General features: G+C 44.3%; 1 protein-coding gene across 1 annotated transcript in view; it reads left to right on the forward strand.

The window, feature by feature from the left end:
- zmiz1a (zinc finger, MIZ-type containing 1a) overlaps positions 1-26,971 on the forward strand; it is a 110,103-nt gene that overhangs the window by 14,232 nt on the left and 68,900 nt on the right. The window contains exon 2 of the mRNA XM_026189863.1: positions 15,857-15,972. The gene's annotated coding sequence lies outside the window, so the exon portion shown is untranslated. The remainder of the gene's footprint in view (positions 1-15,856; positions 15,973-26,971) is intronic.

Genomic DNA, 26,971 nt, shown 5'->3' on the forward strand with positions numbered 1-26,971 from the left:
CTTGTTAAATTAAAGCAGAGCCCACGTTTGTGTCTGAACCTTTTAAGACGAATTCTCTCCACAGAATCTTCTCAGTGTCCTCCCTGTGTTTCTGTAATGCAGCAGCCTTGAGAAGCTGCTTTATACCGATGACAGGCAAGGTCGGGGCTAGTGAAACAGGACAGTGTGTGTGTGTGTGTGGGGGGGGGGGGGCAGAAGGGGAAGGGGGAGAGAGAGAAAGTATATGGCACTGCAGCTCTGATGGTGTACCACCCACTACTGAGCTGCAGCTACAAATCAGACAAACTGTAGTCGCTGCTGGCGATACGCCATGACACTGATCACTGGCACACGGAACACTGTCAGAACCATCTTGATGGGTAATTAGGGATACTCTGTCATTTTTGGTATCACTTAGCTGCAGTGCTTATGTAGTGTAGAATGTGTATGGTGTGTATGTGAAATCTGAGCCTGCGAGGCTGTTAGAGGAGATGCTGCAAGGATACCGTAAAAGTCAATTTTACACCGTGTAGCCTTAGCTGGGCGGTGGACTGAAGGATCTTGGCTGATCCCTTAAAGACGGTCCAAAGCTGTAAACTCTAACTGACTCGTGTGCGTTGGTGTGTGTTTGTGTGTGTGCAGCTTTACATGCACAAACACACACACGGGGCTGTGTGTAACCTTGTGTTTGTTTTAAAGGGTAGCAGCAGTGTTACGGTTCTTTGTGAGTGTCGCTGATGCACATCGTGTCCTGCGTGACTTTGACCAGGCCAGCCTTCAGCTTTACAGAGCGAGCCAGATAGACAGATTTTTCTTCAAACAGTGCTGCATATACAAGTTCAGACACGTTGTTGAATGTAAATGAATGGTGCAAATAATTTATTGCTTATATGTAACTGAAAGCAGAGACAACATATATCAAACAGTGAGATTCAGAAGCTGTACTGCTTTTCAAAAAACATATGCTCACTGTACAGTGTAACTAGTATCAAATTCAAGCTATAAAATTTGTGTAGGGCTATAAAAAGCCTGGTGAAACATCTAACAACTAATTAGGGTTACATTAGTAACAAGATTATGTTAAAACAGGCGGAGAGGCTTTCAGAAGTAAGAATGGGGATAGGTTTATCACTCTATATGTGGTGTGATAAGTTAATTATTAAATTAAAAAAATGTCTCAGCATAAGATTGCACCAAATTCTGGGATTCATATACAATCTAAAGAAATCACCGCACACAAAAAAACCCCAATTCCAAAATAAATTTAGAAGAAATGCATTGAAGAGATGCTGTGGTGGAAACCACTGCATGGTCCCAGGATCACATCTGAAAGCTGTTGAACTGATGAACATTTTACGGCATCCACAAATGCAAGTTAAAACTCTACCATTCAAAGAAAAGAATGTATACAGAGAAGATCTAGAAGTGCTGTCGTCTGTTTAAGATGGACGGAGGCAAAGTGGAAAAGTGTCATGTGGCATTACCAATTAAATTATACATTCTTTTCCTTTTTAGGAAACATAGACAGTAAATCCTCTGAGTTAAAGCAAAGGGGTAGCTTGTAGTGCCGGGTGGCATAGTGGCGAACGGATAAAACATCCACATAGGCTTTTCAAGTGGCTTAAATGGACTATATTATTGTCTACCGGTAGCAGTAAAAAGCATGAGAGTGGGTCTGTAGTAACTGTGAACCCTTCTCACTCATAGTTCTAATCGCACGACTCATATGGCTGGCGTATTGGTGAACACGATCACAAGTTTAGCAATCAGAATTGGCACACAGCTACATTAAAGCTCCCAAAGGTTCTTATCCACATCAGATGTTATGATGTCATCACGTTACCTGGCAGCCACCTACCAACGGGCTAAAGTGACCTACTGGTAGTGTTAATCCACATATAACTCCTAATTAAGCATTGTGTCATTTTAATTTCACAACTGTAACATCTGATTTATATAAAAAAAGTTCTGTTTTGATTTCATCCCATTGCCTAGCAACTACTTAACAAGGATTAAAATCACAGACCGAGCAGTACGGTAGCACGGGCGTTAACAATCCACAGTTAGCTCTCTTCACCTCTCAGTGACGCTCCCAGTAATTTGTGAAACATAAAATAATTTAACAGTAATTACGGCGCTTACGAGCATGCTGGGAAATGACGCTAACTAGCCAGGTAGCATAACAGTTCGCTAACAGCTGGGAGAGGAGCTGTTGCTGAGCACAGTGCAGACAGATGGAGGATGAAGAAGAGAGAGCGGAGATGCACCGAGATAACTCAAGACCAAGACAGGAGTTGTGTCTGCTTTTTGGAAGTTTTTAACTTTAAATCATTTCTGCTCTGCTGCTTGTGTGCTGGTCTTTGACTGTGGGTGGGGCTCAGGCAGCTCCTCCACACACACACACACACACACACACACACACACACACACACACACACACACACACACACACACACACACACACACACACACAAAGAGGGAGCCAGGTGAGGCACAGATATGCTAATGAGCCATATGTTGACTTTGTTTGAAAACAGCCGGCCTGCTAAACCGACGCTACATCTGGTAAAAGCATGAAAAGCAGCCTTCTAAGCACTGACTCCACGTGCCACTCATGTGCCAAATATTTGATTTTTGTCAACAAAGCCTAAAAGTAGATAATTTAATGTTTTTAGTCATGTGGTTTATTTGTGTTGCTCCTTTTTGATAATGACTTTAAAAAGATTTGTATTTCATGTACTTCTGTGAGACAACTAGCTCGTGTTACAGATATAATATTAATAGCAGTAACAAATCTTCAAAATACCACAGTACAAATTGTCGGCCATGTTATATTTCCGCTCTTTTAGCAAGACAAAGCCGCTTTCTTCGTATATCACAACAGCGTGACTGCACAGTAAAAGAGTGCAGATTCTGACCTGCCTGCACTTCAGCGGACTTCTTGTGTTGCATTATGAAATGAAAAATATGAAAAAGAAGGCCCACTAATGCAGCTGAAATAGGTTTCCTCAAATTCCAAATGCTTGTGAATATTATTAAAAGACGAGTTGATGCAACAGAGGGGTAAACATAGCCCTTTTCCAACTACTTTGAGGTGTTGCATCATATAAAAAAAATAGAAAGAAAGCATTTCTCAGATTCAGCATTTGATCTGTTGTCTCTGTAAGAAAATAAAAGCACTGGCTGTTTTTTTTTCTTTTTCTCTCCCCCGTGATTTAAACATTTAAAATTTGCACATTAACCCTCATCACTCAAAAGAAGACCTCTGCGAAAATGCCTACTTTTACACTTAAGCTGTGAACAATTTTCTAATTTGTGCTGCGATTATCCTAATTTGAGCAAGTGAAAATGAGAGAAACTGAGAGCACATTGTGTGCCCTTTGATTAAGTGGGATGTTTGAATGTGGGTCTTCCACCTTCAAGAGATATTTGATACTTGAGGGGTTGAAGTGTTTTTGATGGAAACTCCATTAATGATTGATAACAGGAGGAGAGCGGTTATCTCCCTACTCCAGTACCATCAATAATTAAACGCTCTTTCCTGGCATTTTTTTTGGTGGCACATAAAATATAAGTCACCATCTTGAAATCTTTAGTTATGATATCTGTCAAAGAGATTAGGGCTTTGCGTTGATTTCTTAAAACTCTCTTCTTTTGTGTTTTGAATAGCGTGCGTTTCAGATGCTTGCAAGAAAAGCAGCATTTGGCAAAGTTTCTAGCATTTTGCTACATCGGGTACTAAGTTTTTCATTGACAGTTTTTCTGTTTAATCTTGTATTAATCAAATGAAACCAAATCCATCCATTTTCTTCTCCTTCTTCAATTCAGGCATGCTGGGAGGGCCTATTCCAGTTGTCACAGGGTGAGAAGCAGGGTACACCCTTGACAGGTTGCCAATCTATCCCAGGGCTTGAAACCAAATCTAGAGCTAAAATTGCTTTGCTAAGATTAGATCTTACATTTCGATACAACGCAGAAACTGATGCAGACCAAAGAGTTTGTGCCAAGTGAACTTAATGTAACCTTTACCAGTTCATCCTCACTGTAGTCTCTGGTCCAGCTGGCTCTGTGCTAAAGCACTGCCGCTCTTCTGCATATCAGAGCGTTATTTTGAGATGGTCGTGTGTCATGCAACATCCAAATTTAAACCTGGAATGACTCAGTCTGTGTGTATGCTGCAAATCTCACGCACAGACGCCACATGTCGAGTATGATGTTGAAGGACTGAGTGGATGGCTGAAGTGATGCTGGAGATTTGTGTCAGCCAGTGTGTGAGTGCGTGTCAGCGCCGCGGTAAAAAGTTCTCCGTTAGGCCAGCGCTGATTTGACCGCATCGAGACGAGCTGACAGGCCTGCAGGCTTCTCTGTGTCATCACCGAAGTTCCCATCAGTCCTTGCAGACGGAATTCTCTCAGAAGCCATCGTTGTACTTAGACACGGTAGACCTGATTAAGTCTTTATACTGCATGTGGCAGCCATAGAGTGGCTTGTCAGCCCACTTTCCTCAAAGAGCTCCAAGGCTGCTTCGAGGCACGCGAGAGTAGATGTTTTCACGGGGCTTCAAGTGGTTGTGGAGCCTTTCTCAAGCCAAGGTAATGATTATTGGCTCACATACATGCAGAGAATGCCTGGAAGCACTTCTGCTGAACGCTGCTCTGTTTCTTTGCGTCATGAGTGACACCCTCATTTACTGGTGTCAATATTCGAGTTATTCATTGACTACAAATGGAGCCCCGCAGCACTGCGCCTGCATTTCTTTGTTGTTCTTTTGGTCTTTTTACTAACAACAGCACCTCAGTCACTTAAGGTGAGCTCAGGGAAATGATCCTGTAGATATGAAATAAACATTAAGATGTCGGGATTTTTAAAAGATAGCAAAGAACAGTTGCAGCAAATGAAAAGAAAGAACAATAAAGCGATAGCTGTTCTTATCTGGACGCTAATCGGCGTGTCTCATCATAGCAGCGAGGCACCGTGTACTGCTCGTCTTATGTCAACAGTGTTGTATTTACATAAGCTGTTTCCCGTCGGCCGCGGCTTCTGTCCTGAGAGCACCAGGCGCTGCAACAGTGAGGGAGTGTGATTAGATTTACAGATGGAGAGTAATGGGAAGAGAGTTAATAGCACAAAGGCATAAATCACAAAGAAGAGGCTTGAAGCATTGTGCTTGACCTTTTGAATGGTGATAATGATGCCGGAGACAGATACGCGCCTACCGGGGGCTGCAAAACCAGCACGCTTGCGTTTAGAGAACGTTGTCGTAAATGCAAAGTGGGCACGTGTGCGGGGTTAATAGGTGGGCTGGTCAACCTTGTAGCGTATTCAGACGACAGTGACAGCATGTATGAAGCTGTCAGAGCATTACATGTTAGAAAGTTTTCCACATACACAAACACACGAGCACACACAGGCATGAGCTGATACCTGGCTCTCAGGCTTTTTCTTTATGCGGGAAGTGAAACCTGTCCGCCTGTCTGTCTGCATGCTCATCTCCCCGTCTGTCCCTGCACCGCAGAGCATCAGCGGGGTTATTAGAATAGCCCTGTGGCTGTCACTGATAAGGCCTGTATGGGTGCTGCCACTGACAGCGCTGCCTGCCTGCGTGGCAAACACAAGTGGCCTGGCTGGGGGATTACTGCCTGCTGCCATTTCTGCTGATGCCTTTCTTTATGTTATCCTCTCCAGTCAGATGTGCTGCATTTGAATAACTTGGCTGATGTTGTAGAAATGGAACTCCTTGAAATCTCCACCTGCATACAAATGAACGTGCACGAAGAAAAAAAAATGCTTGCACATTCACATATTTAGCGCTTGTTAGCTTATTAGTCTCGGTGTCTCCATCTTTTCTTTCCTTCTCCCACTGACCATAACTGGTTATTTACAAGCTCCACTCAGAGGAGTGATGCTGAAGGGTTAGGAGGCTCACTAATCCACTCTGCTGCTGTCATTAGAGAAGCAAACAGACTATTACCACCTCCTCCTCCTCTTTCGGCTCATCATAAGCCGCCCGAACCACACAAACATATGCTTGCATGTGCACGCTCACACGCAGCTGTGATGGAGAGTGCCTCTTGTTTCTTTAGCGCTGCTGAGTGGAGCCCTGCTTTGGTAATTGATCCTGTTTGGTACATGGGGAGGAAGGGGAGAGAGCGAGTGAGCGCGAGAGGGAGGGAGGCCCTAAGTGTTGTCAGTTTGCTGCATTAATTTTTCAACTGTGGCCAGTGAGGCTGGAGAAGCGAGGAGGGGCCCTCGATGCAGAGCTCACAGAGAGGAAACATACTGTACCTAATGCTGCCTACACTTGTAAAGCAGTTTATCGGTGCTCATTCTAAAATAAGTTCCTTTCTGCGAGACGCAGTTATGATTCAGCCGATTCGTCTACTCACTCCCAGCCTCCTGCTGATGACAGATTTGTTTTCCTCTGTCTCCCTTTCTTCCGCGGCTCATAAATAGCCTTCTGGTGGTTGTGTGACTTGTGTGCCTCTTTGACTGGATGTTTGTGCCTTCTCATGCTGTACAGTATGTGCAGCTGGTAATAGGCAGGCCTCACTCTGTGCTTTTTGATCCCAGCTCTGGGCTCTGGTCCCGATGATGTCATCAATCCAGCTGAGAGGAAGCACACGCATTTGGGTTTTTGCCTGCCACTCTGTGTGGTGTTAAATAGCCATTATTACTTCTGTTATTCACAGCTCTTCCTCGTGTGCTGTGTTAAAATACCCCGATGTTATCACAATGCCGGTCAGCGACTGGAAAGAATCCCGCTGAATGATTTTAATGTCCGTCAGAGCCACATTAGTGAACACTTCCATGAGTCATTAAGAGGTGCTCACAGCCACACAGGACGTCACTGCTGACATTTGTTGCAGATATGAGTCATAATTTCTTGCTTTTATTTAATACTTCCTAATTAATTTGACGTGGCGCATTCGATTTACCGTTTCTCTTTCGGGTCTTCTGCGTAGATGCAGCGGCTCACGGCTGCTTGCAGATGTCATGCACTGGATCTAAAAATGCTTTGTGATGATGCAGTAAACACTCTGTGGGAGAGAGTTGCCTGGAGGCTGCACAGGAGTGAAGTCATGTTCGCTGGAGTTACAGCGCCCAAGTCCTTCATTGTCAGAACGGGTCGTGTGCAGAGGACAAATCTGCCCTCTTAACTTTACTTGAACGCGCCATGAGTGGATGGACCTAAGATAATGACGTTTGTAACAGATTTTGATGGTGTGGACTCAATCTAGTATATTCTGCAAATATCTGCACTCAAAAAACAAATGGTATAAAGACACTTAAAACGCTTCTCAAGTGATTAAGTGACTCAGGGACTGAGATTTTCCAGCATTCAGTTCATTGTAAAGTTCAGGTGGATTCTAAAATACCGCAGACAGTACATGACTCTTAGCGCCAGTTTAGTTGTCCAATAGGGCATCTACATGCATGCATGATCAGCTATAAAACAAATGGCATCTAGCAGTCAGGGCATTCAATTGTTTGAACTGAGAGGTGTGTCAGTGGATCCACTGGGAAACTGGCTTTATTTAACCTCAAAGTAACCATCACAGAAGGGGGTCCCAATCAGTGGGTCAGAACTGGAAATATGAACAGGAGTTACAGGATAGCTTGCGATATATCCCCATGAAAACTAAAGCTACGTCTGCTCGCTTGTGGAGATTCCAGTTTCTGTTTGCCTACGTGAGTCTCTAATGTATTTACGTCCAAATCATCTGTCAATAAATGCTATCCTCTCATTGGTAGATGCTCCTGTTGCTTGCCTAGAAGTTACAGTGGGGCAAAAAAGTATTTAGTCAGCCACCGATTGTGCAAGTTCCCCCACCTAAAATGATGACAGAGGTCAGTAATTTGCACCAGAGGTACACTTCAACTGTGAGAGACAGAATGTGAAAAAAAAATCCATGAATCCACATGGTAGGATTTGTAAAGAATTTATTCGTAAATTAGGGTGGAAAATAAGTATTTGGTCAATAACAAAAATACAACTCAATACTTTGTAACATAACCTTTGTTGGCAATAACAGAGGTCAAACGTTTACTATAGGTCTTTACCAGGTTTGCACACACAGTAGCTGGTATTTTGGCCCATTCCTCCATGCAGATCTTCTCGAGAGCAGTGATGTTTTGGGGCTGTCGCCGAGCAACACGGACTTTCAACTCCCGCCACAGATTTTCTATGGGGTTGAGGTCTGGAGACTGGCTAGGCCACTCCAGGACTTTCAAATGCTTCTTACGGAGCCACTCCTTTGTTGCCCGGGCGGTGTGTTTTGGATCATTGTCATGTTGGAAGACCCAGCCTCGTTTCATCTTCAAAGTTCTCACTGATGGAAGGAGGTTTTGGCTCAAAATCTCACGATACATGGCCCCATTCATTCTGTCCTTAACACGGATCAGTCGTCCTGTCCCCTTGGCAGAAAAACAGCCCCATAGCATGATGTTTCCACCCCCATGCTTCACAGTAGGTATGGTGTTCTTGGGATGCAACTCAGTATTCTTCTTCCTCCAAACACGACGAGTTGAGTTTATACCAAAAAGTTCTACTTTGGTTTCATCTGACCACATGACATTCTCCCAATCCTCTGCTGCATCATCCATGTGCTCTCTGGCAAACTTCAGACGGGCCTGGACATGCACTGGCTTCAGCAGCGGAACACGTCTGGCACTGCGGGATTTGATTCCCTGCCGTTGTAGTGTGTTACTGATGGTGACCTTTGTTACTTTGGTCCCAGCTCTCTGCAGGTCATTCACCAGGTTCCCCCGTGTGGTTCTGGGATCTTTGCTCACCGTTCTCATGATCATTTTGACCCCACGGGATGAGATCTTGCGTGGAGCCCCAGATCGAGGGAGATTATCAGTGGTCTTGTATGTCTTCCATTTTCTGATGATTGCTCCCACAGTTGGTTTTTCACACCAAGCTGCTTGCCTATTGTAGATTCACTCTTCCCAGTCTGGTGCAGGTCTACAATACTTTTCCTGGTGTCCTTCGAAAGCTCTTTGGTCTTGGCCATGGCGGAGTTTGGAGTCTGACTGTTTGAGGCTGTGGACAGGTGTCTTTTATACAGATGATGAATTCAAACAGGTGCCATTCATACAGGTAACGAGTGGGGGACAGAAAAGCTTCTTACAGAAGACGTTACAGGTCTGTGAGAGCCAGAGATTTTCCTTGTTTGAGGTGACCAAATACTTATTTTCCACCCTAATTTACGAATAAATTCTTTATAAATCCTACCATGTGGATTCATGGATTTTTTTTCACATTCTGTCTCTCACAGTTGAAGTGTACCTCTGGTGCAAATTACTGACCTCTGTCATCATTTTAAGTGGGGGAACTTGTACAATCGGTGGCTGACTAAATACTTTTTTGCCCCACTGTATTTCACCTGTAGTCACTTGAAGTTGCCAAATATCATTCACGTCCTGTGGTCTCCGGTTTCCACGTTGCTCCCAGCTTAAGCAAATCTGCAATCTCAATACATCACAATACACTCATTTCTTGTAGTTTATGATCTGTGTAACTGAAGAAAAACAAATTATGTATTCACTGAACTGTGGTGTTAGTGTTTTCGTATGATATCATTCAGTTTTAATAATTACGTTTTTTTGCTTTTCTTTGCTTTCCCCCATGAGGTTCTTTGTGTTTCCACCACAACTAACTTCACTTATTTTTTTTTAATTATAGTGACTTCATAGCATAGTGGTTGACAGGCTTATCATACTTATGAAAGATCCCCGGTTTGAGACCAGGAAGAGACACAAACTGGTTCCAAGCCTGGATTAATGTGAGGTGTAAAATCTGTGCCAAATCGAACATGCAGTGACCCATTGGAAATAAGGGAGCAGAAAAAAAGTATCAGTATTATTTCTATTGGACTTTTATTGTGAAGAGGACTGGAAAGAGTAGTTCAGTGTTTTGTTGCATAAAAACGAAACAATGTGGCAACAAAGTAAAGGTTGATTTTATTGTATTAGCTGCATTAGGTTGATTTCTGCCTCTGCAAGAAGCCATGAAGTAGTGAGTGTTTCCACACATATCACAAGAGGAAGCGTGAGCATATATCGGTATATCACAGCCATATTAAGGGTGTCTGTACCTCAGGAGTTGGTGGTGGTTCGATCCCTGACTGCTCCAAATCGTTGGGCAGAACCCCAAGTTGCTTTCTAGTGTGTTCATCTGAGTATGAGGCATTTGGTATAAAGTGCTTGAGTAGAAAATTGCTACCAGAGCAATATTTTGTCCCAAACCTGGTTAGCAACGACCGTATCCTTCAGGTTTGAGAAGCTTTGATTTCTACCTCAGCATTATGACACAATCAAATATAAAAGTATACACTTTGAAGCATTCAGGTCTGTTTTCTTAGGCAAGAAAAGTTGATTCATGTGGAGGAAGTGAATAACTATTTAATCTCAACTTGACAACTTGACAAGGCAGGCCCAGGTCTGGTCGCACAGGTGAGACTTCTGTCTCAGCCCCGCTGTGTTTTGTCCCCTTCCGACAAGTGTGTTTTCTCTCTCAGGTTTGATTCTCCTTCGCCACGCTCCCCTCCTATCCTCTCACCCTCCTGCCAGCTTAGCTAGCCAGGACAGGCCTTATTCCACTCCAAAACCATGATTGCATTCTTGAGCTATTCCACCCCCTCCTTCAGAACAAGAGCCCTCCGCATCTCTCTCCCCTTCAAGTACAGGCAGCCGGGCGCATTTCCCCTTTGAAGATGTAATCTTGGAAATCACAGAGACATCTCCGGGATTATCTTAAATGTCTTCAGTATGTCAACAGCCTAGCCTCTGTTGCAAAGCAGCTCTGGCCGTTTAAAGGGTCGGCTGTGATGACAGCCAAGGAAAATGCCGCACCGCAGAGGTAATCACAGGGTCAGCTCGGTTGATTCCATTCAGGGCCGAATTCCCACTGCTAAAACTGGATGTTAACAGACACAATGAAATGGCGTATTTCCCCATGCGGCAAAGCTGTGTTTACAGTGGAAGGTAATAGAAAGCAAGTGGCGCACTCTGTAACGGATGGTGTCGGTAGGTGAGGTTTGTTTATGTCACTGCATTTTCCGAAATGTTATGACAATCCAAAGGGTGCAACATCTTAACTAGGTGTACACAATAAGATGAGAAGCTTCAATGAGTAGTCACGAGAGGGAAAGTTAGTGTACACCAAATTAAAGGCACATAAGTGGGCGCTCTTTGAAAGGGATCTCGACTTTGTAATCATATCAGATGTTATCAGGGGGGAGATTTTAGGAAGGGTAAGTGCTTGGAAACTAAATCAGAGAGAGGCCGCCTAGGGAACACGTTGTTATCATAATTACCTGCTGAGCAGTGACTGCAGAACCGGTGTTGATGTTGACGCCGAGCTGGCCTCTTCTCTCTCTCCACCAAAGTTGCCTTGTGTGGGCTGCTGCCTGCCTCGACATCTCTTTGTGCTCTGTTCTCTGTCTGTTTTCTTTCTTTCTTGTTTTCTCTCCTTTTTTTTCAGCCAGTAACACCGACTGCAGGCCAGAAACTCAGATATTGTTTTGGTGAGATCGGGCTCGTAGATTGAGGACGGACTTGCGTCAGCGAGTGCGTGCGGGTGCTGGCAGGCTTTGGGGTCGCTCCCGGGAGTTGAGGCAAAACCGGAGACCTCATCCTCTCTGTTTCAAACAACAGACAGCTACTGCCGGTGCACAAGGCCTGCCTGCGTGGGGCTTCCCCCCCCCCTCTTTTATTACAAATGATCTGTTTGAATGAAATACAGCCCTGGCTCCCTTACTGTTGGCATTTAAACAGGAGGAAATAACAGATGATGATATCAGAGCGGGAGACGGTGAAAGCGTGGGACAGGCCACTCAAAAGAGGAGAAACACTTGACCTGTTTGTTTGGGAAAATGGTATTCCTCTGCTAATTTCCTCCTGATAAGTATCTGACAGCTCGTAGTAAAGTGTTTTATCTTGGCTAGAGGAAAATGGCTTCTCTCGCTCATGGCGTCAATCGATTTTCAGAGCCTCTGCTCCTGCTTTAAATTGCAGTCGGTGGTTTTTTAAAGTTCTTCTATTTGCATAGAGGTAATCAATTACATATATTAGCCTGCTGCTTTTAGCTTAAGATGGACTTTCTCTTTCCTGCCTTCCTTCCTTCCTTCCTTCCTTGGATTCCTCCCATTTCTTTCTCCTTACCTCTCCAGACACTGCTGCAAATTCTCGCTCTTTCCTCTTCCAACTAACATAATTGACTGCTGTTTGCAGTGCTGGGGGCATTGATTTTTACTGCTCTGCCTCTCTCTCTGGTTTAACAGTTGATGAGTTGTGTTAAGACACCCAGGGACAGCCCTGGCTGTTTTAAGGAAGATGAGGTTTGCTTTTATTTCGATGCATAGCATATGTGTGCATGCTTGTGCACATGCTTCTGTATGAATGCGTCTGTATGAGCTGAACTGTACGAGCGGCCACTTGAGGCGAGGATTCCCCTCCAGAAAGCCAAAGTAAATGTGGTGGTGTTAAAGGCTTTTAAAAGGCAAACTTAGGCTTTGTCATCTTCAGAAACTGAATCACTTTTAAGACCAAAGAAAATGTATTCGTGTCTCCGTTAGGGCTGCACGATTTTGCATAATTCGATTCTCTCACGATTTTCTTTTCCAGTGTAAATATTTATTGCACTTATTAACTGCACATCAACTTCGTAACAGTTGAGACTGAACATAAAAACAATAAATAAACATAAAAACAACAAATGTCTCACGTTATGTTGTTGTACTGCTTGAAATTCCGTCTCCACCGTTGCTCGACGCTGTGTGTATTGAGCAGGTAGTGCCACAATAGAAAAATAGTTGCGGGACGGCGCTGTGTAGCGTTTGTCTAGGGTGTTGATCATTTTCCTAAATCCCTCGTTTTGCACAGTGTTGATGGGAGCCATATCTTTGGTCAGGTGATAAGTGATAGCCTCCGTAATTTCATTGTGCCTGCGGGAGTTCGACGTGTATAGGGAAGCGCTGTATAAGGTTCCCGTTATTGATGTTTGGGTGGTTGACCGGGACGGATTTTCTCCTGTCACTTTCTCGTCATCCCTGACGTGTTCTCCGTTGTTTTTTTCCCTGCTAATTTTAGCATCACACGGCACAGCTTCTGTATCACGTGGTATAAGGCTCCGCCCTTGTCATTTGTTGAGCAGGAAGAGTGAGCGCTTGTTTTCATGCAGATTACGTCCCGGATCAAAATGCGGTACAATCGTCGTCGCCGTCGTCTTTTCTTTCTTTCTTTTTTTTTAAAAATCATTGTCATTTGGAAATGAGATCGCACATAAGTATGAATCGAGATCGCGATTTTCTAACGATTAATCGTGCAGCCCTAGTCTCCATAAATGTACACCCCGATCAACTGATACAGTTACCAGGACTGAAGCATTAACCAAGTGAAAACAGGAGACGGCTGACTCGAGCGGAGACAGGACAGAGTTTAGATTCAAAGGTGACAAGAATTTGTAGTCGCTCACAGGCACCTACAACTTCCCTCACTCCAGCCCCTGACATCCCACACACGCACACTCAGAAGTCATGGATACAGACACAAACCTCATTTAACGCGATTAGTCTCTTTGAGGATTTTACCGCAGCCTCTTATATCCTGGATGAAAGAGTTCACACTTCTGACAGGAAAGGGAAAAAAAAGCAGGAGTCTGCAGAAGCTACTCAGCTTTTCACTGCAATATTCACCACGTTATTAAAGAACACATTGCTATGTGCTGTGTTGCTCTCAACACCATCTGTAGTGTGCTGCTCAAGTGGTAGCAATTTTCTCGCAGTCTTGTGTCTCTCGTGCAGTATTTCAAGTGAAATTCGATTGCAGATCTCCATGTTCTAGTGCATTGGGTTTCTTATAAACGTTTGCATTCTTCACTGATTGCTCCCTGGCAGTTTTCAATGCGCAGAAATGCACTGCCATCTCAGTGTTTAGCTCTCTCTTGCACTCTTTTGGATGTGAAGGCTAATGTCGTTTTCAGAATATGAGAGAGAAAAAAGAGAAAAACCTGGTGTAGCTCTCTAAAGTCGAATCAGACCTAACATCTACTGCAATAAAACAAGCTTGCTGTTGTTTGTTTGCTTGTTTTTTATTCAACAAGCGAAGCGAAACACGTATTTCTTTCACGGCTGCCGAATTATGTCAGCTCGGAAAAAACAAAAAAAGGCGATGCAGTGAATTAAATCAATGTGAAACCAGCTCAGTAATGATGTAGTTGCTGCATTTTTAAAAATAAATGTATAACTCTCTCTTAAACCCATCACCTTTAAACACTGGTGCATGTTATAGCTGGGTAATAGCAACCTAATAGGCTTACCTGTCAGCACCGCGTGCTACGTAGACCCCCGCAAATCATATTTCTCGAACACCTGCTCGCCTCCCTGCGTATTTATGGCTTTCTTCTCTGCCCTGTCCTCTTCTTTGTTGGACTCTGTCCAAAATCAGCACCCACCCCACCCCCTTCTCACATTATAGTCTTCAGTATGTTCCCTTCCCATCATGGAATAAATGAACGAGCAGGTGCTGTGATGTATGAGGTGCCTGCCATTGCATCACATGGATTTTGTGTCTTTATTGATGGGAATAGTAAAGAGAGACAGGAAATATGGATGGTAGTGACCACCGCTTTTCCAACCATATGTCTGTTGTTCTCTCAATATTGGTATCAGCGATTTTAGGTGTTTTTTTTTGTTTGTTTTTTTACATGGTGTTATCTTTTATGCATTTCAGTCATTTTATTCCTTTTATTATAGCTTCAGCTAACATCTGCTGCCAGGACAAAGCGTGCTGATTTTTGCTGATTGAAGCAAAACTTCTGTTTTCAAACTTTTGCAAAATATGGACACTAACAAAAGTGATCTAAGAGAAATCAATCAACTGGATCCCCAGACTTTTAACAAGATTTTAGCTGTCCACGTTTTGACTCTAAACTGCAGTTTTTAGACTTATTCTACTTCTTGACCAGATTGCATGTGAAGAAACACTGGAGGAAGTAGGGGGATTGTGTATCTTCCTGGGGGACTATTATTGTCAGTTATTATAAACTTTATTGCAGTAATGTTGCAGGACGCCGAAATGATTTAGTCTGTTAGCTTTTTATACTAAGCAACATTTGCTGTTTTACATCAAACACAGACTACAGCTGAGGCTGGCGGGGATGTGGTTAGTTTCAAAGTTATTTGGCCATAAATCAAAGTGTATGACAAAGTCAGTTTTGGAGCATTTGGACATCGGTGGTCAAGGGTAGGGGCTAGCATAGTACTCCGTTTCATCATCACAGCTTCTGTGGTGATGAAATTTGTACCAATCACAGAGACAGAAAGGAAAAGTTCTGATAGGCTAATCTCAAAACCCGTGTAAATTTGTGTGTTCTGGGCCTACGCTGGATTTGTATCGGCCTGTAAAGGGCGCAGTGAAGCAGTGAGGAGAGACTAAGAGAGGTGTATTAAGGCAGTGAATCTCGATGCTCTGTGTGTAATGGATTCAGAATGAGGGCTGACCAAGCAGCAGGCTGCTGATAACCTTTAGGAAGGACATTGTTCCTGTGCAGCAGGGGTGGGGGTGGTGGGGTCGCGTGGATGGGGGTGGTGGGGGGTTTACACAGGACTGCTGCTGCAGTATATACGCACGGTAGTGTGATTGGTGGTGCAGCTGTTTATTGGTTCATTGGCTCTCCGGCAGGGTTAGGAGGTAGAGTAAATGGGGCAGTATAGCAAACTCCCTCATGGCTTCCCGCACACATTTTTCAACTCCGGGGTGCATTTTTTTTGTTTTCTGTGATACATTTGTCCTCTGTCTGAACCAGGCTCTCACTGGCTTTCCATTAAAAGAAATGTAACAGCCTTCTTCTTCTGTCTCGCTTTCCCTTCAGATCGCCACTTAAGGAGAGGTCAGCGAGGGACCCTGCGTGAGGAATACATGACGGGCGGGGCGGGGGAGGGGGTGGCGACCACAGCGGCACTACCACCGAGGTCAAGGTTCACGCAGGTAAACGGATCTTTCTCTCATTCCGCATCTCATCGATTGTGCACATTGGTTGAATCAATCCTGCCTCCTTTTTCTCCCTGACTTGGAGCCGACTTGGCACGCAGAGAAAAAGTGAGGGAGTGATGTGGCTGGTTTGACTGGACACTCCTGAGCTGGCAGCTAAGGAAGCAGTCTGCAGCTGCTGTTTATGAGGCGCTGTGCAGGCTTTGCTTTAAAATAAAATCCCCACCATGATGCTTGTGGCCAGTGTCAAAATGAGAAATCATTAAAAAAACATGCTATGATTCAAGAACCTTTGATTTTCAAAAAAACCCCGTCTAGCTCGAAAGAGATTTGTAGTGACAAACAGTAATAGTAGGGCACGCTGTACTTTAAAAGAGCTTACCAGGACCTTATTGTGGCTCCCATTCAAAGGTCTGGTGCACTTTTCATTGCCCTAAATCTGAAAACTTATCAGCCATTTAAAAAGTAGGTCTGTAGTGTCTGTAGTGCTCCAATATTACACTTTTTATTTGCCTCCCGTTTTCTTTTCCACCAGGGATTAAGAAAAATGACTTGGGGGGGGGGGGGGCTTTGGGAGTTGGGTGGGGGCAGTTTAGGAAGCAAATAAATAAATAAAGTGCAAGGTAATCTTCCTTAATACTGTGTGTGTGTGTGTGTGTGTGTGTGTGTGTGTGTGTGTGTGTGTGTGTGTGTGTGTGTGTGTGTGTGTGTGAATGCTGAGCAAAGGCTATGCTTTGGGAGCATCTGCCCTGCACACAAACACTCATGTGCACATATAGCCAGCCCGACACAAATACTGTACACACCCGACTAGCAGGGCTCAGCCAAAGCGATTAGGACACGGACTTCAGAGTGCAGAAAGTGACAGGTTTAACACACACACGCCGACCATCAGCAGATTGACAAGTAATGCACAGCGAAAGAAAGAACAGAGCTTCCGAATGTGACAGCACACGACTGCAGACACATGAAAGTATAGGAAGACTAGTTTCACTGCTTCTCCCTGCGGCTGTCGTGCCTTATTCGTCTCAGCTCAAGCCCGTGGACTCATATCTGTTCTTCCTCTCTCCCTCCCTCACATTAACACATAGACTCGGCACAAACAGTTGATCAAACAACTGTGCAGTGGAGACAGAATTTGGCCAGACAGCCGGCCAGGATGAGTAATGTAGAGCCGCTTTGGCTTAATTTGTTTAGAAAGCCTATCATTGCTGCAAACACGTTACAGACTGTTGCTGTTTACCGAAGAGTATTTATCCCCGTAGCTTCTAACTGCACGCCTTTTTAACGTCAGCGGCGCACAGCGTGGCCACTGTTGAGGTCGAACAATGCGGCCGTTGTGAGGCGATGAAGCTGAGATTTAGGAGAGAGGAGGAGTGCGTTTTGTTCGCAGCGGTTAGGTGGACTCCTTCAGTGTGTGACCACACTAAAGGGGAAATTTTCTGCGTCACAGGGTTACAGCGTAGCTCGGGGCCTGTGTACATGTGAAGAAGGAAAACAGAGCTTTTTGGAAAACAATGACATAAGCCCTTTTAGGTCTTCCAGGCCTCTCACCCATTCTGTTGTGACAGATTTATGATCCCATTCTCAGCGTTCCTTTTTCATTCGTGTTTCATTTTTCCGCCATCCAGTGTCCTACACTCTCCTCTTTTTTTCTTGCCTTTTCTGTTTTGTCCCTTTCTTCCCATCTTTTTTCTTTTGAGTGCGTATACTGTACATCGACTATATGTGAAGGGGTGAGAGAAAGGCAAGACGAAGACACAATGACAGACAGCGAGTCTAATCAAAACTATTATTCTCTAAGGAGTTTTACCTCCAGCTTAGGAGACAGTGATGATATTCAAAAGACAGGGGGTGTTTATTTTTATCCTTGCTGGTGAGTTTCATTGTGGTTAACATCTTACGCCCTGTTTTTCACACGCACAAGCTGGCCCTTTTTGGATTTTGTGCTGCAAGAGGCATTTCACAAACAAGCAGAGGTATGAAGCGGTGAGAGTGGGAGGATAAGAGAGAACATTGTCTTCTCTTCTCCAGCTTAGGGACAGAGCAGAACAGGTTGTGTGAGGATACTTGCTATCCTTAACAATGTCTAACACAGCCTCAGGGCCACCTCTTCCTCTCTGACGAAGCTGGGAGTTGTGCAGAGTAGGAGACGCACATTCCTGAGCGTCAGATGGCCTGCTGGTACACTGTAATTGCTTTAACTTTGTCATCTTTAGACCTAATCACCACAATAACTTGGATCAATGGTTTTAATGATTTTATTTAATGGATAAAGATGATATTTGTCTCGCTTTTCATATTTATGACTCTGGCCAATCACTTTAAACAGTCATTGTGGTTTACAAACAGAATTCCTGCTTCAGCTTTGACTTTCTAACTCTTTCTGTGTTACTACTGCTCACTTTGAGTTTTAGCTCTATATTTAGATAACAGGGTTTAGATAATCTGGCTCTCCCTGGAGTTATTCTCACCTGGTCTCACTTAAATGAAACGATCTGCGCTTTACCTAGAGGGCGCTCATCAGATGGTCCTGGGCAGATCTCAGGAAATCGGTTTTTGGGACGGAAAACTTGGTAGGAAAGGACGCAAATACTTTAAAAAATGCTTAAACAGATGAAGAGCAACCATCTAGGGCAGTATTTGCCCTTTGGGGAAAGCATGTAAGAGCTCCCTAGCTAGGCAGATCCTCTTAGCACCTGCAAAAGAGGAAGACAAGCAGACACAGAGGAGGAAGGGTGGGGCGCAAACAGGTATGCAGAGCAGGCAGGCATTTATACAGGTACGACCAGATAGGAAGTGCACGAACTTCTGAACTCCTTCCAAACAAAAAACAAACGTAAGCTCGACGCCTGCTTCTAAACACACAAGGCCAACATTTTATTTTAGTTTAGTTTAGTCAGCCACACTCTTGGTTGGAATGAAACAATACAGCTGTCGTTTCACTTTGCCTTTAAAACACCAGCATTCTGCTAACGTATCATTCTCAACAGTCACTATGAAACAGGAAGCTCTCAGGATGGGATTTCTGCTGTTTTGAAATTCTCTTGCTAGCTCATGTGGACGGCTGAGCTCACGCCATGACGAGGCCTCTGGTGTCAGTTCACAAGAATTGCTACTCTTTGCACAGGATTCAGTCAAACTTACAAGTGTAACAGTAATCAGTCATTACCGAAACTGTGCTCAAGTTCAGCGTCGTATTTGTTGTTTTACTGGCACTTTTCCATTTTCAACTCACTTTATTGATCACAACCTACCTAATTATAGACATACAACGTACAAACCTGAAACACTTAACCACAAACACTGTTGAGTGTCAAGGTGTGTCAAACAAAGAGGTCGGTCGGCAAAGAGCAGTAAATAGTAAAACTCATTAAAAAAAACCCAAAGAAAATAAATAGATTGAGAAAGAAATGTGTCTAAAATGAACAATCATTAAAAGAAGTCAAACTAAATAACCCCTGTCAAGAGTTAAGCGATCTAATAGCTGAGGGAATGAGAGATTTAAGTATCTATTTGTTCTGCACTGAGAGCAACTTCTTGATCTCGGATCACAAAACATGATCAGGATGATTAATAACCTTTTTTGCCTTCTTTATCACCTGATTCCTCCTGTAGTGTCCGTCAAATTATAGTGAAACCTGCACACAGTAATCACCTAATGGGTTTTCACCACACTGTGGTCAAGGTCAAGGGTACATTGCCGTAGTAGTAGTAGTAGCCGCGTGAGCTACTACATTGCTGAAGTTCTCGTTTTCGTGAGATCGCTGTGCTGCCCCATTTCAGTAATTACAAACCCAAGAAGAAGGAAAAGCAGACCAAGGCTTTAAGAAGCACAAATTTGCTGCAGATTTCTCCAAAAGCAGATATAAATTGAAATGACATCACTCTGGCGGTGGGCCGCCATCTTTGTGTGCCTGTCGGTCCATTATGTTATCCATCACTGGGTCTCTCTGTCTGGTATTGTCAATTACCCAGAGGAAAACAACATTAGAGGCCTGAATGGGACACGGAGCTGTGGCAGGCCTGACATGGCTGTGTTATATGATTACACAACCTGTTGGCTGTCGCCTGTCAAGTGTCTCCTGACTCTGATGAATGGCTGTAATATGCCGCGCATCACAACACGCCACGCCACGCACTCATTAATGGCTTCTCATAATGGCCAGGACGTTCCTGCGATGCCGCAGAAGGGTTCACAACGAGAGAGAGAAGGTGAGAGCGAGGAATACTCCCAACGCTGTACCGACAAACAAAAGATACACCGTGTCCTCATTTTAAACGGCAAGACGCCAACATCACAGTCACATGTAACTGCATAAATGAACGAATGCTGACAGAAATAAAGTAAAGGGGGGGGGGAAATAAACACACACGCACACTGGGAGATGTAAGAATTATTATTTTTGAGTGTGACACATATGTTTCTCAATTAGATACATTCTAGTCAATCTGTGGCCTATTTGCATAGATTATCAGTAATGTGAGCAACACGGCGTGCTCACCAGCATGTGGGAACGTCACAATAGAGACGCTCGAAGAAAGGAGATTGAATCTGTCGTCTGTTGGGTGCCATCTGAAGCTTAGCTGATTGCTCTTTCTTTCAGTGAATTAGGAGACACGCTACCCGAGATCCTCCAAACTACTCGACTCCCAGCTCTAACAAACAGATCTGATTCTCATAGAGACACTGCTCCGCGAGGTTTCAAATTAAAAGTGTGAAAAAATGCTCCAAATGAGCTTTGGAGTCTGTAGGGGGGAAGCTGCTGTGCAGCAGTGGCTGTATGGCAACAAAGTAAAGTAGTTTTTCATGCAGTGTATCAGCTGTGGAGAGGTTATCTAAAACATACACCAACCTAACCCGAAGCCACGTTAGGTGGCTTTGATCAGACTCTTAATTCTTACCGGGAAGCATCACACAGTGCTGGAGCCTCATTGAAAATTTGACAAGCCCCTCCTAAATATAGTGTGCCTCGGCTTTGTGTGGTCTTATGTTTTACATTGTCTCACATTAAAGTCAGTATTTTTATAGAAGGAGACACAGAGGTAAAGAGAGTTTTGAGTATGGCATCACTCAGATGTGCCTCAATGGCCTGGAGGGGACTGCTGAACATTGCTGCACCTGCAATGTGTGTGTGTGTGTGTGTGTGTGAGACAGAGAGGAAAAGACAGAGGGACAATCTGCCTTAATATTCCTATGTTTCTGTCATTGTTAGCGTATGTTTTCTTTCTCACAGCTTGAGTTTCTCAGTTTGAAATGCAACACCTGCAGATGTGTCTTGTAAACGGCAGCCGCCAGCTCCTCTCCCATTCAGAGGGGACCATTGAAACAAAGCAATTAAAGCAGCTCTCTCCACGGGGCGAAGACTCGGTCCATGGGTGTGCCTGCCTGTGCGCGAATGATTTTCCATTGTTTTAAAGCCAGAATCTTTAGATTGAACGGCGAAGAGCTCCACACTCCAGGAGAATGTGCCAGTCAAAACATTAGCAGCTCTGTCATATTCGTGTGTGTTTAAATATGGAAGTCAGAGGTCACTGACAACCTGTTGACACAGCGCAGATTTATGCAACGCGCACAACCGTGCAAACATGTATCCGCAGCCCAGGTTTCGACTCAGCGGTGGTTTCTTGTTGCTGCTGATCTCCGGGTCCTTGCAGCTCCAGATACCAGAGGCTGAGTTATTTCTCCGCTCCGCTCCCTGACCCTCCTAATTGAGAACGGCTGTTACTGAGAAAGAGCGAGCTAAAGAGACAGAGAAAGATTGAGAACAGATACTTGTGTGAAAGCACACGACTCTTAAGAGCAAAAGAAAGACCGAATGAAAGGAGCAAAGAGCTAAACCTGTGGAGGCCAAAGCTCATAGAGGGTGCTCCTCTTTCACGCCCCTTGATCATCTCTATCTCTTCCTCTTCTTGCCGTAAACCAACAGGAGCCAAGCGCAGTGTCTCAAACGTAGGAGGGGTCGTTAGTGTCGTACATGATGGCCGTAGGAAGGAGAAAAGGAGGGAAGCACTGTTTAGGGTGGAGGGAGAATCACATAAAGCAAAGTCAAACCAGAGGGCTGGGGAAGAGGAGCGGTGAGAACAGTGACAGCTGCAAGCATGTCGTACTGGGTGATGGTCTGTCCGTCTGTCAGAGCAGATATTTCTGTCTGTTTAGTGCTGCCTTACTGGCTGCCAGAGACACTCCTCGTGTCATCGCTGGGTGCCTGCTGTCACTGGCTAAAAAGGAGAGAGGGAGTGGAGTGTGTACGCGAGCACGCGTGTGTGTGCGCACAGGGGTGTGTGTGTGTGTGTGTGTGTGTGTGTCAGCGAGAGTGACAGAGAGAAACTAGAGCAGCTGTCTTGAAAGCTCTTCCACTCTGTCAGTACATCTAGAATCTGCTTTCCCCTGATATCTCCTCACTGAGGCAGTGTTTTAGTCAGATGTTTGGTCAGAAGTCTCAGTTTTTCCCTGATAAAGGAACACTTTGGGGAAATCAGTATGTTGTGTAGCTTATCTGTTAAGATAACGAGATCATAAGCGCTGTAAAGCCTATATTTGTAACACACTGTTTAATGTTGTAATTTTAGTCAGTAAATATGTGTTACATACATCTACATTGCCTGTATTTGTAGCAAAACTGCTTTTATGTGGTTGTAGCTTTGGCATGCCGACTTGCCGATCATGGTTGAAGACCAGGCACAACCCCAAATGGCAAAAGCACACCCCTACTGCAGCAGCCTCCCCAGCAAGGATGCTGTGCCCCACTACACTACACGACTGACTTTACACTTACTAGATCAGAATCTGAGAGTATTCAAAAGCTTCAGCAAAATGTAGTATACTATATTGAGTGTACAGTGCACATATAGAACTTTATATCCTAAGTGCTAAGCGAAAAGGACACCAGCAGAGCCGAAGGTGGTTATCTTCAGGTTCACCATGATACGAATATCTGATGATTGATGGTTTTTCTTTTAAAAATATCACAAATGAGAGAATAGGAGTGCAGCTAGAGTACCGTGTCGATAAACAGTATCAGTAAACTGCCGTTAAAATATGATACCCATCCTTGACTAAGCCCAGATTAGCCTGGATGAGCCACACCTTTCAAAGCGGCTTCGTGGCGCTGGTGTGTTCATGCTTTGTTGAATGACAGGCTTTGTGAAGTGTCTCTCTTGGTCAGCCTGAACACTGCTATACTGAAGTTTTGCAGACACGTAACCGCAAAGCGACGTGACATTTTGGACGTGGGACAGCTACAGTCACAATGTAGAATAGAGCGAACAAGGCCCCATTCACACAGGCTTAGAGCCTGATCTGCAACCATCTGGCAACCGCCGGTTCACCGAATGGTTGTTGGAGGGAAAATTATTACCTAAGCCCCAGCCACACAGGCATATGAACATGCCACTTTATAGAACTGGCAGCCACCTGTTGCCAGAGAAAAGTGTTGGTTGCTTTGGTTCATAGCATATTGCTGTGGTTTTACTTTGAATGGAAGTGATGTTCTTGTCTACAAACACTGTGCAGCTACTGCCCGAGCTATAGTGAAACTGTAGAAAGTCAGAACCAAACTGGAAATGAAGACGATTCGTTTTCAAAGCAACAGTTTTGAAACACATAGACTCATCTTTTACTTTGAAGGTGAAAATGTGCCACTTTACTTCCTGAGTAGTTAGCAAGAAGTTGCAGAGAAACACGAAAAAGTGCAAGCATCCGACAATCTCCAGAAACCACCACCAACCAGTTGGGGAATACATTTTCCCCCCTACAAGCCAGTGGTTGAGTCACATCCAATATGGTTTACAACTACAGTGTGAGGTGATATCACACGAGAAGTCATACATTTTTCAAAATAAAGCAATGTAGGATGTCACCATCGAAAAGGTTTGACACTTTTATTTTCTTGGACTATCAAGAAATTTGAAGCTGTTTCCTGTGGAGTCAGTGAGAACAGAATTTTTACTATCTTACACTGTTAATAAGTAGAGACAGTGAATAATGACCCACATTTTGAAGAAGCAGAACTTTTAAGCATGCACACGCTGCTGGCTGATGGCAGAGGGTTAGTTTAATCTTAGAATAACTTGTAGAGGCTGTAATGAGAAGACATGGTAGTAGGCAGGCGAGTCTGTCAGCGTTGTGTAGGTGGCACAATTTACATGAAATATTAAATAAAAATAGCATACGGTTTTAAATTTCCTGGGTCAACAGAATGTGAGTGTGGGAGGCACAGTGAGACGGTGTGAAGCTGAAAATCACTGTGCACAGAGCGTGCCCACCCGAAATACTTCCAAAAGTCAACCTAGATGGTCTGTTTAGTCTTTATTGAAATATTCAATGTTTGTCAGTTTATAAATGTGAAGGCTAAGACGTCAAAAACCGCCGACGGCTGTTTAGTAAAAGGTTTGGCCTCTCACGCTGGATAATGGTAGTCATAACAGCTGCTATCATTTAACATGCTGAAGAGAAGTTAAAGGCACCAAGTGGAAGATTTTCAGTGCGTGCATTTTCAGTACTTAAACAATCGGGCAATCTCCTTTGTTCATATAAATCATAGGTTTTTATGTTTTACTAATATGGTGTGTTTTTGACCATCGATTGTTTTGATTGAAGTCATCTGTTGTTGGAGTGTTGTCATCTGATTACAAACATGTGCTTTTCAACAATCAAGATGGCCCTGGAGTGAGGTAATGGAATATTTAAAACAAAGATGTAAGAGCATTAGCGAGGCTTTAGGCTGCACGGTGGCTCTGTGGTTATCCTAAAAGTCGAGAGTTTGCACCCACTGGAGTGAATGTGTGCAACCTGAGCTGGATGTGGGCTGGGGAAATGGATAGATTTTGTGCAGTTTAGAGAGCGCTCTCAATGTTTGAACTTTCCTTGACCTTTCTCTGACTGTTTGATGGGTTATCTCAGCAAGACGGCAAGACTCGTATGACTTAATGAATCAAGGAAATAGCGTCACCTAAGTCTCCCGGGCTAATTTCAGCAGCGGCGTGAGCCCCCACATTGATGTTGCCTGTAATTTTGCGGCAGCCGTGACAACATTAGTGCAACTTTAGATCCTGTGCTGTCAGTGTCAGCCTCTTCTGGCTCCTCAGCTGCCTCCGCAACCCTGTAACCACACACTGCTGTTTATGTTCTTTAGGTTAACACAGTTATCTCTGTGCGCAACCGGAGCCGTCAACCTACATGGGCACTTTGGCACATGTGTGCAGTTGCGTGTGTGCAGCTGCAGGACCTGCCTCCCTCCAGAAAGAGCTGCAGGGACTTGCCAGTATTTTCATTCCCTCTAGAGGCATTTCCGCTCACCAACAAAGCCCTGCCTGAGTGATGAAACGAAGAGGAAGCAGCTTTTGTGAAGGGAGCAGCCAAATTCTGTCTGTGTGTTGGTGCGTGTGCGTGTGCACTGCTGACCCTGGCTAACAGTTCGCTACATGCAAATTTACTCTTCAGCTTGCAGTTCAGGTTGCTCCAGGCTCTTGTTTGCTCACAAGCCTACTGTACCACAAGAACAAGCCTACTCTGTATCCCATTCAAGAAAACAAAGTTGCCTCCTGTTTGCCTCTAATTGACTGGTATAATTCCTGGCTTGTTGGATTGGTTAGTGTTTTTTCACAGGGCTTGTTAGCACTGGCCTTTACTTCCTCTGTAGCTGTTGCCAAAAAGGAAATGTATGCTGTAGCTCAGGTCACAATTCTCCAGAGTGTCTGGCTCTGGGAAAGAATTGAATCGAGCCAATAATACAAAAAAACTTCTCATTGTAAAGTGAAAATGACATAAAAAACGAAAAGCAAATAACACTGATATAAATGATCGTTTTGGGTTCTTTCTCTGTGCGAATATCACTTTTTCTCTGCTGAGTGAATAGCCTTTGTTTAGTCTGTGATTTCTAGAAATAACTCCTCGGTTTTGATAATAACTATGGTTGGTGGGAAAACATCATTATTGCTTTCTCACTTGAGGTCATGACACAGCTACTGAGTTGTTGTTTTTTTTTGTAATTTTCAAATGGGTGCAAAAGCAGCAAAACTGCTGGATCTGACAACCGCAGAGATTGAGATTTTCTCTGGGGTTGTCTACAGAGTCAGCGTCCTGTGGGTTGACAGCCAGGGCCCTGTGACACACGCTCATGGCCATAAACAGGGATTTAGCCCTCTGGAGAAAATAACCTTGATAATTACTGGGTGCATATGGACCTGCCCACAGAGGGAGAGGGAGGGAGGAGACGAGAGCTGACTGAGAAGGAGAGAGAAGGGAGAGAGCCACATCCGCTGGTGCATTCCTGCATGCTGTGTCATACTGGTGCTGAGTTTCCCCTCGGTTTGCACGGAGATTTCCACAAGGTGGAGAGTGCAAAGAGCTACTGACGCAGCGCTTGGGGCTGTGGATGCTGACATTTAAAGTTTAACAAAGCAAAAAGCACATGCATACACTCCCCAAAGTAACAAAAAGACAACATAAAAAAAATGGAGGCATGTGAGGGTGGGATACATGGAAAGAAGGGGGCATATATAGCCTGGCAACCTAACTCATGAGTTGAACTCTGCTCTCCTGGTTGCTTTCTGCTCTCATCACGTGGCCTCTGTGGTATAGCTGAACTGGGCATCATTACAGCACAGCCAGAGCCGAATGTCTGTGGCTGGCTCACTGCCCCGTCTGCCTGCCTGTCATTCAGCTGGTTAAAGAAGCCTTGTTGAACAACTGCACCGTGCCTGACTACTACAGGGCCATTCATTGCGTGCAACAGCCAAGTCCTGTCACCAGTGTTAGCTAGCAACATACCAATTTACTACTAGAAACGACTCGGGCATTTTGCTCGGTAAGCACAGTTTCCCCCGAGCAACCTCCTAACCCATTTTTTTGAAGTTTGGATTTCAGAGAGCACGCCCCTCTAACAGAACAAGCCTCTTCAGACAAACGCGGTGTTCGCGTCTCAGAGATGTTTTCCGCCTCTGTTGAATGTACGCCATTGAGCGCATAGTGGGATACACTGATCCATTCCCC

This window comes from Astatotilapia calliptera, chromosome 13, assembly GCF_900246225.1.
Source record: "Astatotilapia calliptera chromosome 13, fAstCal1.2, whole genome shotgun sequence".
In the NCBI taxonomy this organism is placed as follows: Eukaryota; Metazoa; Chordata; class Actinopteri; order Cichliformes; family Cichlidae; genus Astatotilapia; species Astatotilapia calliptera.